Raw genomic sequence first — 14,610 nt, forward strand, 5'->3', positions numbered from 1 at the left:
GATCATATGGTTAGTGAATAGTTTTATAAGAATCTGGCTAAATGTTCTCTGGTGTGGCTGTATCATTTTACAATCCGTTCCCACTAGCAATTTATGAGTGATCCAGTTTCTTACATCATTGCCAGCATTTGATATTGTTTTCTACACCATTTTGATGTGTGGAGATATTTTATTTTGGTTTTACAATAATATTTTACTTACATACTACTGAGAAATAAGGACAGATGGAAGGAAGAGCAGTACAGCGAGTCTGCGACGTTAAAACCTAACGAAAACGCACCACAAAAATCAGTAATTGGTAGTTAAGATCTCTTCCTTATCCATATCTTAGGTAACAGGCCATTTTCTCACAGAAGCTTTGCCTGATCTTGCAAGCTGGCTGAGGTCACCTGCTCTAGGAGTAGTAGTTACGTGTTTATTTTCTCCATACTACTAATAACGCCGTATAACTTTATCCCAGAGTATTTAATTGTTGTTTCTTTTTTCCTGTCTAAACTGGAAGCTTCACAGAGGCAGAGACTATTTCCTTTACTACACTACCTCCAATACCCATGCCAGGTTCTGGTGTATAGGTGTTTAAAACTATTGTTAAATTAATACATAGACATGTTCTTCACTAAGTAGTGCACGTTCTCAACCAAGTAATTTAATGTCCTTCAAATTGCATTTACTTATTTACACAACAGAAACTTGATTTAAATCAATTCTAAGACTCTAGACTTCCAGTTACAGAAAAAACGGGTGATAAACGACAAAGAGAAAAAGAGATGACTTTTATTTTCAAACTCAATACTACTAAAAAAAAGAAATACCATTTAAAGTTATCAATTGAGTATACTATCTTCATATATTTCCAAAAACAAGGCTAAACAATTTTTTCTTTTGCAAAAATTACCTCAATCCCCATCCTCAACCTGGTTGAATATGCTGAGACAGTTTTGACTAAGTTGGTCCGTCTTCTCAGGAGCCTTCAGTCTCTAATTATCTTGTGGAAGGAGGCTGGAGTTCCTGCTGTTTTTATATCAGTCTTCAAGTTAAGATGATACTAGAACACAAAAAATAAAAAAAAATCCTTGTACCCAATAAATATTTGGTTTATAGAAACTTCCAACAAGGAAAAATTTGTCAAAACAGAGTGGTTTTGAATTTTGTTAGTTATGGATCTATAGTTATATTTCACAACTGCTCTTAAATACTGATGTCAATACAAATTAATTTCAGTATATTTATTGAAAACAGTTTCATGACACAAATATATTGCCAAACTTATGACTAGTGGAATAAAAATTAAATTATGTGCCATGGCTCAGGATAGCCAATGCATTAAAATCTGATGTGCTTGACATGTACCCAATAAAAGAGAATGTAATAAATCATACTCAATATAAAATATTAATAATAAATGACACATATGTGTTTTTTTTATAGGAAAGTAAACTAAAATCATAGTAAAAGGGCATGGGTCATAATGAAAGCATTTCAAATTAAATATAGAATATTCTTCAGACAATTTGTAATGTGTTCCAGCAATTTTAAATCATTTTCCTTATATAATTGCATATTTTTCAATAAACATTAATAGAGTATAACTTAATCTTTATATATAGAAGTAACTTGAGGGATATGGCAATACTTACTAGTTTATATGATCAATGTAAATAGTTTAACTGGATAATTCAGGCCAAAGTGTTTCATATTTAAATACGAATTAATAAATAAATAAATATGAATTTAAACAATACAAAAAAATTCTACTTATCCACAATCCGTATGCCTGGCTGATCTTTATATGACTACATTATGTCCAGTTAGATACAGCTTCTATGTCACAGCCTTAAATAAAGTTGTCCTCAAATCTCTTTATTTCCACTGACTGGGAAAATATTGGTTTACACCTCAGAAGGAAAATGTGAGGATTAAATAAGATGTTGTATGTAAAAGAGTTAGAATAAAATCAGTTATTATAAGTTATTGTACTATGATTATCCACATAATAGTTATTGGTTTTTTTTTCCCCCTGTGAAACAGCACTAAATAAAGAATGTTATGTTGCAGCTTCAAGGAAAATGTAAATGAAATGAGGGCAAATTTCCTATGCATTACAAACTGTGTTCCCCAATTTGACTTTGAATCTCCTGATAGCCAAAACAAAATAAGAAAATGTGACTAGTTGCATAATTTTCTTTGTCCATGAGAAAATGATGTGGTAAGGAGAGACAAGGATTTTAAATACCTATATTTTAAAGTATTTGTGTCATGGACTTTTATTAAAGGAATAGTAAGTCTGCATCTGCTTTTATTCCTCTATCAGTATAATTTGAGCTAAAACTTCAAAGCTTAATGAACTGAAATCAGTTCTGTAGGAGTCTGTGACAATGTACAGGCAGTATAGTGGAGTAAGGAGAGTGACCTCGTTTTGAATCCAGGTTTTACCTCACTTGTGGGTGCCCAAGCAAGTAACTTAACTCAAGCATATATAAATCCTTGGATTACCTTGCAGACTGATAATTCAAATTCATTCAGCATCCAAAAAAGTTCATAAAATGAAATGAAATTATTTGTATTTGTTACTTATACCAGTAGGTAGCCAAGTTCTCCAGAAGAGTAACCAAGATAGATTTATTTTTATAATGGCAAGGCAAGTTTCTTATGGCTGGAAGAATCTTCCGCAGACCTATGTTCTCATAGGAAACTGAGGACTTAGAAAGATGCTTCATGGTTCCTTATTTTTATAGTTGTCTTGGTAATTTTTCAGTTACTTTCCCATTTAAGAAGATGTGTATCATTTATCTTTGTCAGTTGACATCTTTCCATCAATCTTGCCATTGACCTCAAAGGTTGGTGTCAGAATATAGATTAGCACAAAGGCTTAGAATCTGAATATTAGTTTGATTTGAAATAATTAGGAACAACAGCAGCAACAAAACTTGGGAAAGAAAATGATACTAGATGGCTAAGATTGCACCCAGATCATTCTAAACAAAGAGCTTATAAATATTTACCAGTGATGAAAGATTGTTTCAAAAGAATATGACCATTATTTCCCGTGATTTGTGACAGAATTACATGCTGGATTAAAAATAAATTGTCACCCAAATGATAAAGTTCTTATTTCTCCTTTTAGATTCTAGACTCTATTGACTTTAACCAATGAAGTAGAGATGCCTGAAAGTTTCCAACAGATTGAAACTGAGAAGCACTAGACCAGAAATCTAGCAGGTAAGCAAAACAACAACTGAAATTGTGGATTCTCATGTTTTTGTGCATAAATATTTGGGGTGTTAATGTTAAAAATGTTGGTAGGTCAGAGGACCTCCTCAACCCCATCCTCTCTAAAATAGAAGTTTGGCATAAGTAAAAATATGCTGGAGTGAGAGGTTGTTTGTTTTCAACTCAAAGCACCACGCAGAGAGGAAAAGGAAGAAAATTTAAAGTATGGGAATTAGTATTAACTGTGTTCTTAAAAATTCTTTTGTTTTGTTTCATTTTTTGTGTCATAATAAGTGTTCCCTTTAATCCTCATCACCTATTTCACCCATCTCTCCCCACCATCCCTCTGGTAACAATCAGTTTATTGTTTCTCTCTCTCTCTCTCTCTCTCTCTCTCTCTATATATATATATATATATATATGTTTTTTCTCCTTTGCACATTTATTTTATTTCTTAAATTCCACACATAAGTGAAATCATATGATATTTGTCTTTCTCTAACTTCTTTCACTTAGTATTTTAATCTCTGACTCCATTCATGTTGTTGCAAATGGCTTTTTTATGGCTGAATAATATTCCATTGTATTTATATCACCTCTTATTTATTTATTCATCAATCGATGGACACTTGGGCTTCTTCTATAGTATGGCTGTTGGAATTAATGTGCAATAAACATAGGGGAGCGTTATATTCCTTTGAATAAATGTTTTTGAAATTTGGGAGTAAATATCTACTGGTGCCATTATTGGATCATAGAGTAGTTCTATTTTTAATTTTTGAGGAACCTCCATACTATTTTCCAGAGTGGCTGCACCAGTTTTCATTCCCACCAACAGTGCACAAGGGTTCCTTTTCTCCACATCCTTGCCACCATTTATTGTTTCTTATGTTTTTGATTTAACCATTCTGACAGGTATGATCTCGTTGTAGTTTTGATTTGAATTTCCCTGATGATGAGTGATGTTGAGCCCTTTTCATGTGCCTCTTGGCCATCTAGATGTCTTCTTTGGAGAAATGTCTGTTAATGTCTTCTGTCCATTTTTTAATTGGATTATTTGCTTTTTGGGTGTTGATTTGTATCTGTTTTTTATATATTTTGGATACTAGACCTTTATCAGATATGCCATTTGCAAATATCATTTCTCATTTGGTAGGTTACCTTTTAGTTTTAGTGATTGTTTTCCTTCACTCTGTAGAAAATTTTTATTTTGATGTTTTCCCAATAGTTTGTTTTTGCTTTTATTTCCTTTTTCTCAGGAGACATATCTAGAAAAAAAGTTGCTATGGCCAGTGTCAAAGAAATAACTGCTTGTGCTCTCTTCAAGGATTTTTATGGTTTTAGGTTTTACATTTAGGTTGTTAACCCTTTTTGAGTTTTTTAAGTATGGTGAAAGAAAATGGTCCAGTTTCATTCTTTCTCTTGTTGCTCTCTAGTTTTCCCAACAACATTTGTTACAGAGACTTCTTCCTATTGTATATTCATTCCTAATTAATTAACCACATAATTGTGGTTCATTTCTGGGTTTTTATTCTATTGATCTCTGTGTCTATTTTTATGCCAGTGACATATTGTTTTAATTATACCGCTTTGTAAAAAACTTGAAATTTGTATTAACTGTGTTTTAATATTCATGAGTATCTAATCTATGGTTATACTTTTTTTGAATGAAGCATGAACACTTAGTTTGATGACCTATGAAACTAATTACTATAATATAAATTATAATGATACAGACATACTTTTTTTTTACTTTTTAATAAAATAATCTTCAGAGTACAGGATCTCAGAAATTATTTCATATGTGGACCATATTCATTTGAGTGTAGAGTCAGAGTGCTTAAGTGACATAAAACTTTTTTTGCTAAAATCTATATACCAGTTTTACCCTCAAATTTCTATTTGAATGATGAGTAAATTCATGATACAAGGCCAGTAAGGAAGATTCAGAGAATGAATGTTTGCCTAACATGTCAAAGCAGTTTCACTATTAGTGGAGTGATCCGTGATTTCAATGTATTCTACTTGGTCTAAAGACATGATGATCGAAGGGTTAACTAACTTTCTCCTTCAGGCTACTTGTGTTTGGGGGAAGATATTTTGTTACACTGGAGCCAAAAGAGATAAGTGGGGGAGGCTGGAACTATGCCCAGCTTCTCCAATACCAAGATCCTTGGGAAAATAACTTTTTCCTGTTCTCATCCCCTTGAGGTGTTTTGTCAACTATGATTTTTACTAAGGTTTCTTAGGAAGGGAAAGCATCTGGCAAGGAGCTGGAAGTCTGTCCCTCCTTTCTCCACTACTTTTACTTCTTTTTTTAAGTAAAAAGTATGTAAGAGGTGAAGTTACATTAAAAAATATTCAATAAAAATAAAATTATTATATAGAAAAGACAAATTTTCAAGTCAGTTATCAAAATGTTAAACTGCAGGATATCTGACAGTAGTACTATTGACCAGGATCAGCAAGAGAAGCTGGTAATAAGACAGTGGAGTAAAGATCAAGGCAGTTTCTGGTTCTACATGTAAGGAGCTTAGAAGTCACCACTCTGTCCTAACAAGTAAAAATATGAACAGACTGAAAAATCAACAACTCTTCTTTGATCCATAAGACAGTAGAGATCACAAGACAAATCACTGTTCTCCAACTGGAGAGGAAGAGAGATAAATATAGGGAGGCATGGCTTACCAGAGCAGAGTGGCTCAAACAGAACCGCTACAAGAACCAGTGCTGGGGAACATAAACCTGAACTGTAATTGACAAATTGCTGGAGGCTCCTCATTCCAAAGTTAGTATGGAGATGCAAGACCCAGAATAGCCAACACAGTATTGAAGGAGAAGAACAGAAGTTGGAAGACTGACTCCTCCTGACTTGAAGACTTACTATCTGGCTACAGTTATTGAGATAGTATGGTATTGTCAAAAGAATAGACAAATAGATCAATGAAACAGAATAGAGAGCCCAGAAATACATGCTCATAAATATAGTCAGTTGATCTTGGACAAAGGAAAGAGGCAATACAATGGAGCAAAGACAATTCTTTCCAACAAATGGTACTTAACTGAACATCCACATGCAAAACATGAATGTAGACACAGACCTTCTAATACAAAATATTAACTCAAAATGGGTCATAAGCCTAAATGTAAAATGTAACACTATAAAATTCCAAAAGATAACATAGATGGAAACCTGGATAATCTTTTACATAGTGATGACTTTTTAGATATAACACCAAAAGCATGACCCATGAAAGAAATAATTGATAAATTGGATTTCATTAAAATTAAAAGCTTTAACTCTGCAAAAGACAATGTCAAGATAATGCAAAGACAAGCCACATACTGGGAGATAATATTTGTAAGAAACACAATTAATAAAGAACTGCTATCCAAAATACTCTTAAATCCAAAGAACTCTTAAAATTTAACAATAAGGAAACAAACGACTCTATTTAAAAATGGGCCAAAGATTTTACCAGACATATCACCAAATAAGATGCACAGGTGATAAATAAACATATGAAAAATTATATGTCATCAGGGAATACATATTAAAACAACAATGGTACACAATTACACGCCTACTAGAATGACCAAAATCCAGAATACTAAAAACACCAAATGGTAATGAGAATGTAGAGCAACAAGAATTTTCATTCACTGATAATAGGAATGCAAGGTAGTATAGCTACCTTGGAAGATAGTTTGGTTGTTTCTTACAAAACTAAACATTCCCGAGGTTCCTGGGTGTCTCAGTTGGTTAAGTGATTCTTGGTTTCGACTCAGGTCATGATCTCACAGTTTCATGGGTTTGAGCCCCTCATTGGGCTTTGCATGGAGAGTGCAGAGCCTGCTTGGGATTCTCTGTCTCCCTCCGTCTCTCTCCCACCCCACTCCCGCTGTCTCCTTCTCAAAGTAAATAAACTTAAAAAAAAACCAAAAAACCTAAACATACTCTTGCCATATGATCCAGCTATTGTATTTATGTCCATACAAAAGCATGCACACAGATGTTTATGAAAGCTTTATTCATAATTGTTAAAACTAGGAAACAAAAAAAAATGTCCTTCAGTAGATGAATGGATAAATTGTTGTACATCCAGACGATGGAATACTATCTAGCACTGAAAAGAAATAAGCTGTTAAGCTGTGAAAAGACATGGAGGAAATTTAAGTGCATTTTACTAAGCAAAAAGAAGCCAACGGGAGAGGTTTATATACTGTATGATTCCAACTGTATGACATTCTGGAAAAGATGAAACTATGAAGATAATAGAAACATCAATGGTTACAGGGATTAGGGGAAGGGAGGGTTGAATAGGTGGAGTACAGAGGATTTTTAGAGCAGGGAAAATACTTTGTATGATATTATAAGGATACATGTATGTCATTATACATTTACACCATGTACATATACATCATAGACGAGTTAGGGGATATTGCAGAAGAAGAATGATATGATTTCAGAACCCAGAGTATCTTTGAAAGTAGTAAAGAGCGAACACATTCAAGGGAAGTTTGCAGTAGACAGATTTGGAGGAAAATATAAGGAGTTTAGGTTAGGAAATGTTGATGGGATTTGTGTTAGATGTCCTATGTATGTGTTGAGTAGGCACCTGTGCTTTGGCAACGTGTTGTTTACAGATAGTCATTTATTATATGGGAACTAGCTATATAAAACATGAAAACATTACTATGTTTTCTTCTTACCTCATATAATAGTACTATTAGATAATAAGAAAAGCTTATGTTCTATCTTAAGGTAGTGCATTTAGTACTTTGAGGCTTAGAGTAAATATTTCTCTTTAATTTCTGATTCTTTGATAATGATTTTGCCAAATCTATACTATATTAGGAAATAAGAATTTTAAAACTTGGGACACCCAGGTAGCTCAGTTGGTTATTAGACTCCTGGTTCGGCTCAGGTCATGATCTCACGGTTCATGGGTTCGAGCCCCACATTAGGCTCTGTGCTGACAGCATGCGGCCTGCTTGGGATTCTCTCTCTCTCCCTTTCTCTACACCTCCCCTGCTCTCTCTCTCTTTCTCTTTCAAAATAAATAAGTAAACATCTTTTTAAATAAAAAAATTAAAACTTCATGGCCCATATTCTTTAGATTTGTGAAACATGCAGTATTTATTTTTCACTATGACAGTTTTAAGGTATATCTATCACATTAACTTTCTGGTAAAGTTTCAGGTATCCTGAAAATTAGCACAACAAATGAATCAGACACACAGAGATAATGCTTTTGCCAGCCCAGAAAATATATGCAGAGCTCCTATGCCTGAGTACCCCTTTATTCTTTTCATGATTTATCATGGAAATGTGAGTTGACAGTTTTATGTATGGAATGCAAATCTGGCTCACTTTATCAATCCAATGCATATTAATATGTATATATGGTAATTTTTGTTGCTTGCAGAATGGCCCTTAGATACTGCTTCCATTCTATGCAATTTAACAGGTGAAATGTTGGAAGGTACACATTTCATGGGCTGTTTTTATTAAACCAGTAAAATGTTTGTAGAAATCTGCTTGGTGATTGTAATTCTTTTATTATATTCCTATACATGATCAAAAAAGAAGTCAGATGCATTATCATATATATGCATGCATAATATATTTACCAATATAAATGTTTCTATTTATGGAACTAATAACTTTATTGAAGCAAGAGAGTCATTGGGGAAGGGTTGTTACATAACAAAGGAGCACATTTTCATCAAGTTCCAGAAATGATCTGAATTAGAGTAATTATGATCTACCAACTAATTTTTTAGCTTTCTAATATAATTATGAGAGAAAATAAAACTTCATAATTCCTAATTATTCTTTCCACATGTCATATATCATTATCCACTAGACTTGGTTATGATGATGAAAACGTCCCTCTATCTTTCCTGCCTTTCCTTGCCACTATACTTCAAAGATTTAAAGAGTTTTGCTTTGCAGTCAAGAAGTTACATTTGAATCACAGATCCAAGCACTTACTAGCTGGGTGATCTTAGACAAATGTTTTAAACTTCTAAGAGTTGGGGCCTTTGGATGGCTCAGTAAGTTAAGCATCTGGCTCTTGGTTTCAGCTCAGGTCATGATCTCACACTTCATGAGTTTGAATCCCACATTGGACTCTGTGCTGACAGTGTGGAGTCTGCTTGGGATTCTCCCAAGGGGGAGTCTCCCCCTCTTTCTTCCCCTCCCCCATGCGCGCTCTCTCTCTCTCTCACAAAATAAGTAAATAAACTTAAAAAAATTCTCTAAGAGTCAATTTCTCCAACTATAAATTATATAGTAATAGTAATAATAATTATTTTATATAGATTTTAAGGATACAAGTAATTAAGATAAAAGAGGTAAAATATTTTCCTACAGAGTTAGCACTCAATGTGATTTCTATTAGAACTATCATTATCATTATACATATATTACTTATACTAAAGATATATCTTGACTTGTTTACAGGCAATAGCTCTACTTAAGAAGTACATAGATTATATATTTGCTTAGAAAACCTACACTTAAAAGTATTCTCTCTCTTTTATGTTCTGTAATTACACTGATCCATTTCTGTGTGTGCGTGTGTATACACACACACACACACACACACACACACACACACATATGCATGGCCACATTTCTTCCATTAAAGATAACAACAAAATACTGCTCGGATCCCTTCTTCTAACCTGCACTCCCCTCCTCCAGTTATATTCTACCTCTCTGCACTGGCACCATCCCAGTTTCTTGAATTGCTATGCTTTTTTTTCTTTTTGGATTCCCCACCTCACATTTGCTTCTCCATGATGGATTTGACCCTCATCCCTTCCTTCAAGTCCAGCTGAGTAGTCCTTACTAATCTATAAATCTATAAATCTATATAATATATATATAATAATATATAATCTATAAATACAATGAATATTTTCTCAGTGTTTTCTTGTCCTACTTTAAGCAACATTTCACTGAATTGGCTACTTCCTCTTTTTTAACATCACATCCAATGACATCAGTGTGGTTGGTTTCCTTCTAGCCTTTGGCCTAGTCTCTTAGTCTTCTTGCCTCATCCTTCAAAGCTTTTCATTAATTGTTCTGGTTTCTCAGCAAGTCTTGATCATTCACCAAAGTTTACACATGTTTTAAGCCTTTTAACTGCTCAGTAAATTATTAACAACAGAAAAATACAAACAACAGAAATATCTGATTGTTCTGGCTCAAAAAGTAGAGCATATAGTTGATGTATTTCTTTTCTTTGCCTCTCACATCCAGTACATCAATAAGTCCTGTCACTTCTACATTTGAAGTATTATTAAATCTGATGACTGTTCTCCATTTTCAGTATATCATTGTCTTCACTGGGGTATTGGAAAATAGCCATCTTATTTTTTTCTGTGTAGCTATAAAATAAACAAAAATAATAGTACAACATACAGCAAAGTTAGGTTTGTATGTTATGTTGTAACAAGTGCTGTAGGGAAGATTAAGAAAGGAATGAACTAAGTATGATCTGGAAATAGATATGGTTTAAATTTAAATAAGAACTTGAACGTAGACCACGTTGAAAAGGTGACATATGAATCAATGTTCACAATGTATTTATTCCAAATAAATGTACTTAAATAATTTAAGCAGCCTAAAATTTTGTAAACTAAAATAAATATAGAGAGTTTACACTCTAGCACTTTACAAAAATATAATTCATTGTAAATCATAATGTGTGAAGAGGAAATATATGTACCAAATGCTAAATGTGATTTAAACATTTTTTTCCTAAGTGTTAGCAGAAACGCATGAAGGCAAATGGAATAGGAAGAAATACTCAATGGAGTTTCTGTTTATGCAAACTATAAGATATTGTGAAAGAATATCTGCCAACAGTAGCCCAAAAATTACCTGTGGTCTATATAAAAGTAAGGGAAAACATGTAGTATAAAGTTGAAGACATTGTATTGGAAGTTTTCTTTAGAGAAGTAGAGTTGCTGATATACTGTGGGTTTCCTCAAACCTATGATGAGGCAGTGCCTCCTCCTTATCTCAAGCAAAATAGGAATAGACTCCAAGTGAACCAAGTCTGTATTGAAGTCTGAAAAGTCTAAATACAAGAGGCCAGAGTGGTTTCCTGGGATTAACAAGGTCAAAAAGTACTACTTGGAGAGAGATCTGCACTTCTGTTAGCTGTCAAGCAGCCCTTTGTTTTTCATGCACTAGAGAAGAATACTGAACAAAAGAAGCAACAGTGAGTCGTCTCTAAAGGATACTTTCCATGATCCCAGGAACCATTAGATCATGGTCTGAGCCAAAATCAAGAGCTGGACACTTAACTGACTGAGCCACCCAGGCACCCCAGACACCCTTTCCAGGAGGACTTCCAGCCAGGGGTAGGGTATCTCCCAGAGGAAAGACTGGAAGTCTAGTATGGCCGAAAGGAAATGACACTTGAATGATAGGGATATAAATGACCACATATGAGAAGGAACACATCAACCACTTTAGGAATTCTAGGAAGCTATGCAACTGTGAAGAAAGTTTCACAAGAGAAAGAGGTAGCTTTTGGCATACGATTAACCCAAATGGTACTAACATTGGATTACAACCTTCCCAGGCAAGTGAGACCTTCTGACACTTCTCTCCTTGCTTCTGTTGGCTTTGAACTTGGGGGGTTCCCTAAAGATCCACAGTGTGGGGCAGGACAAAGCAACTATGCTTTTCCTTTTCTTTGATTGCTCATCAGCTGAGGAGAGACCATTGTAGACTTGAAGAGAAGTTAAAGATTTGATGTTAAACTGGAAGGGATTTATTTTATCTGAAAAGAACCAGAAATCTATGAGATCTTCCTGAAATTTTCTTTAGACTTAAGGAAGAGAATCAGTATAAAGAGTGCTCTGAAAAAGGAAGTTAGTAGAAAGAAAGTTTCTCCTTGACTACATCCTACCTACCACATCCACTTTTTCATTAAACTGAATATGTGCAATTTTATAAATTTCATTAATTTTTCATTGAGCTATAATTGGTTGTGTTGGGAACTTCATTGATTAAATTCATTTGTTCTTTATCTGAAATTAGACAGAAGTTCACTTAATATGAGCAATTTTGCAAATTATTCTCAATAATATAGTCAGGAATAATTGTGAATGACTTTGAAATTTGCAAAAAATGATTACTGGGTGTCCTGTCTAGTTCATCCTTCAGTATCTTTGAGCTATGTTAACATTCTAAATTGTAAATAACTGACAGCAATGGATATGATTTTTCTCATAGGCATGCAAAATAATTTTCTCTAGTGGAGGTACTATTGATCTTCTTTTCCTCCCTCCCAAAGAAGTCAGTTTTCAATCTATCTATTGACCAAGTTTATTACAACAATCCTGATTACTTAATATGTGCCTCTCAATTCTCCCTCAAGCTGTTTTGCAGTATCTTACTGATTCCCTCATTAATGTATGACTGTCATGATTTCATCCTTTAAGAAAAAATATTCTTTAAAATTGTGGAGTCCCCCTGGAGAACTCAGTTGGGTAGCCTGACAGAGTAGGCGCCAGGGGAATACATTTCATGCTGCTGGTCTGCTGATTTTTTGCTTGGCCCCAGAGCGAAATCCAAGTGGCAATAGAACTTTAATTGTGTTGATTTTGTATTTCCTTCATTTTTTTCTCTTCTCCTGATTTTATGATTTATTTTGGTTTTTGTTTCACTTGTGTATTTTACCTTCCAATGTAACAATGATAAGTGGGAATTTGGTTTTATGACCTGACTTTGGTGATCTTTGTAGATGGATTATAGAGATCTATTCCATTAGGTGAGAGATGACATAGAATAAGGTTTGTTATTCTTTTTTTTATTGTTTTTCTTTTGAAAAATCTGAATTCAAGTAAATTAAGAAGTATGTACCCACAGGAAGAAAAATGGTTCTTTAATATCTGTGTTTTGATATTTACTTTTGACTGGTGGCTGAAATTATACATCTGAAGCCATAAGCATTCTATGTGTCTTTTTGTCTGTAATTCTGAAAGGTTTTTACTTTTCATTGTGTGAGTGTGAAATGTTTTACTCTCTCTAGAGGATTCCTCTAGAGGAACGAATTAAATAATAAAATATCTTAAGTTATAAGAACTCTGCTCTGATTCGCTTATAGAGATAATATATAAGCATTTATGTGAGTTAAATATTCTTAAAATTTCCAGAAAGTAAGAATATTAAAATGTTAATAGTTTATATGTCCTAAACTTAAAAAAAAAAACATTTCTTCTTAAAGAAAATAACTCAGAAATGTTCTAAGACACTAGATAATTAGGATGACCTTTGACAAGACTAGTTGAATAATTTTTGTTTTAAACAAATACAGCCATGTCTTATCTCTGATTTATTACTGTTAAGTACAATAAAATTATATATTTCATTCTACTTGGGTTTGTTTTCCTAAACTCTTACAAATGTACTGATCAAATAAGGTAATAGTTTCTCTCAAATAGTTTAAGATTAAAAAAAAAACCTTTAAATTTGTTCAACTAAATTGAATAATTATTTTGTCTAACTTTTTATTTCCATGGTAATTGTGTTTTGTAGTATGTCAGCTCAAAGGAAATTTTCTGAGATCTTTATATAATTTAAAACCTCAGTCTTATGCTACCTTACATTAATTAATGGATACTCATTGCATACCTAAATAATTTTTAAGAAAGATGGATTATCTAAGCATGGTTACTAAACATCATTTTTATTTTTATATGCCTTTTACTTCAATACTTTATACAGAAGCTGCATATAGCCTTGAGCCATAACTGTGTAAATAAGATGTGTTTGACCTTAAAAAGTTTTATTATGTGTCTATATGTAATTGCTAACCTGAAAAATTCTTGTGTAAAACAGACAGTTCTCATTAATCCAATACCTTGCTTTTACTGTGAAATAGTAGTTACTTTGGTTGAAAGTTATAAACCTATATATAGTAGGAGCAATGGTGGCAAAGGAATACAGTTGTGTGTGTGCTTTTGTTGATCAAAGAAAAAGTGTAGATTTTTCCTACCATGGCAGTTCTCAGGCTTCTTAGTCTCTGATCAGACATTATATATTTTTGTGGGCGCCAAAGAGCTTTTGCTTATGTGTGTTGACTATCTGCATTTACTGTATTGGAACTAGAAACTGGCATTTTCAACACGTCAGTTCGTTTGAAGATAGCAATAATGAACACAGCATAAACATGAATGAAATATCAGTATTGTTATGAAATTATTTTGACCTTGCAGATTCCCTGAGAAAACCACTGTCCTAAAGTAAAGTCTCCATTGGTTCTAGAAAATGAAGGAACATAATGAAGGATAACATTTGGAAAGTGGATTTTATTTGCCTTGGCTTATAATACCTGTGTTTGGAAAGAAAAAAAAAAGCTATAAAATATA

At 33.3% G+C, this 14,610-nt stretch overlaps 1 long non-coding RNA gene across 2 annotated transcripts in view; it reads left to right on the top strand.

The window, feature by feature from the left end:
• Positions 1 to 14,610, top strand: part of LOC106976175 (uncharacterized) — a 191,600-nt gene that overhangs the window by 35,388 nt on the left and 141,602 nt on the right. For both annotated transcript variants that reach the window (XR_003422622.2, XR_003422620.2), the window contains exon 2: positions 3,125 to 3,219. This is a non-coding gene — a long non-coding RNA (uncharacterized LOC106976175). The remainder of the gene's footprint in view (positions 1 to 3,124; positions 3,220 to 14,610) is intronic.

Source organism: Acinonyx jubatus, chromosome B1 (genome assembly GCF_027475565.1).
Source record: "Acinonyx jubatus isolate Ajub_Pintada_27869175 chromosome B1, VMU_Ajub_asm_v1.0, whole genome shotgun sequence".
Lineage (NCBI taxonomy): Eukaryota > Metazoa > Chordata > Mammalia > Carnivora > Felidae > Acinonyx > Acinonyx jubatus.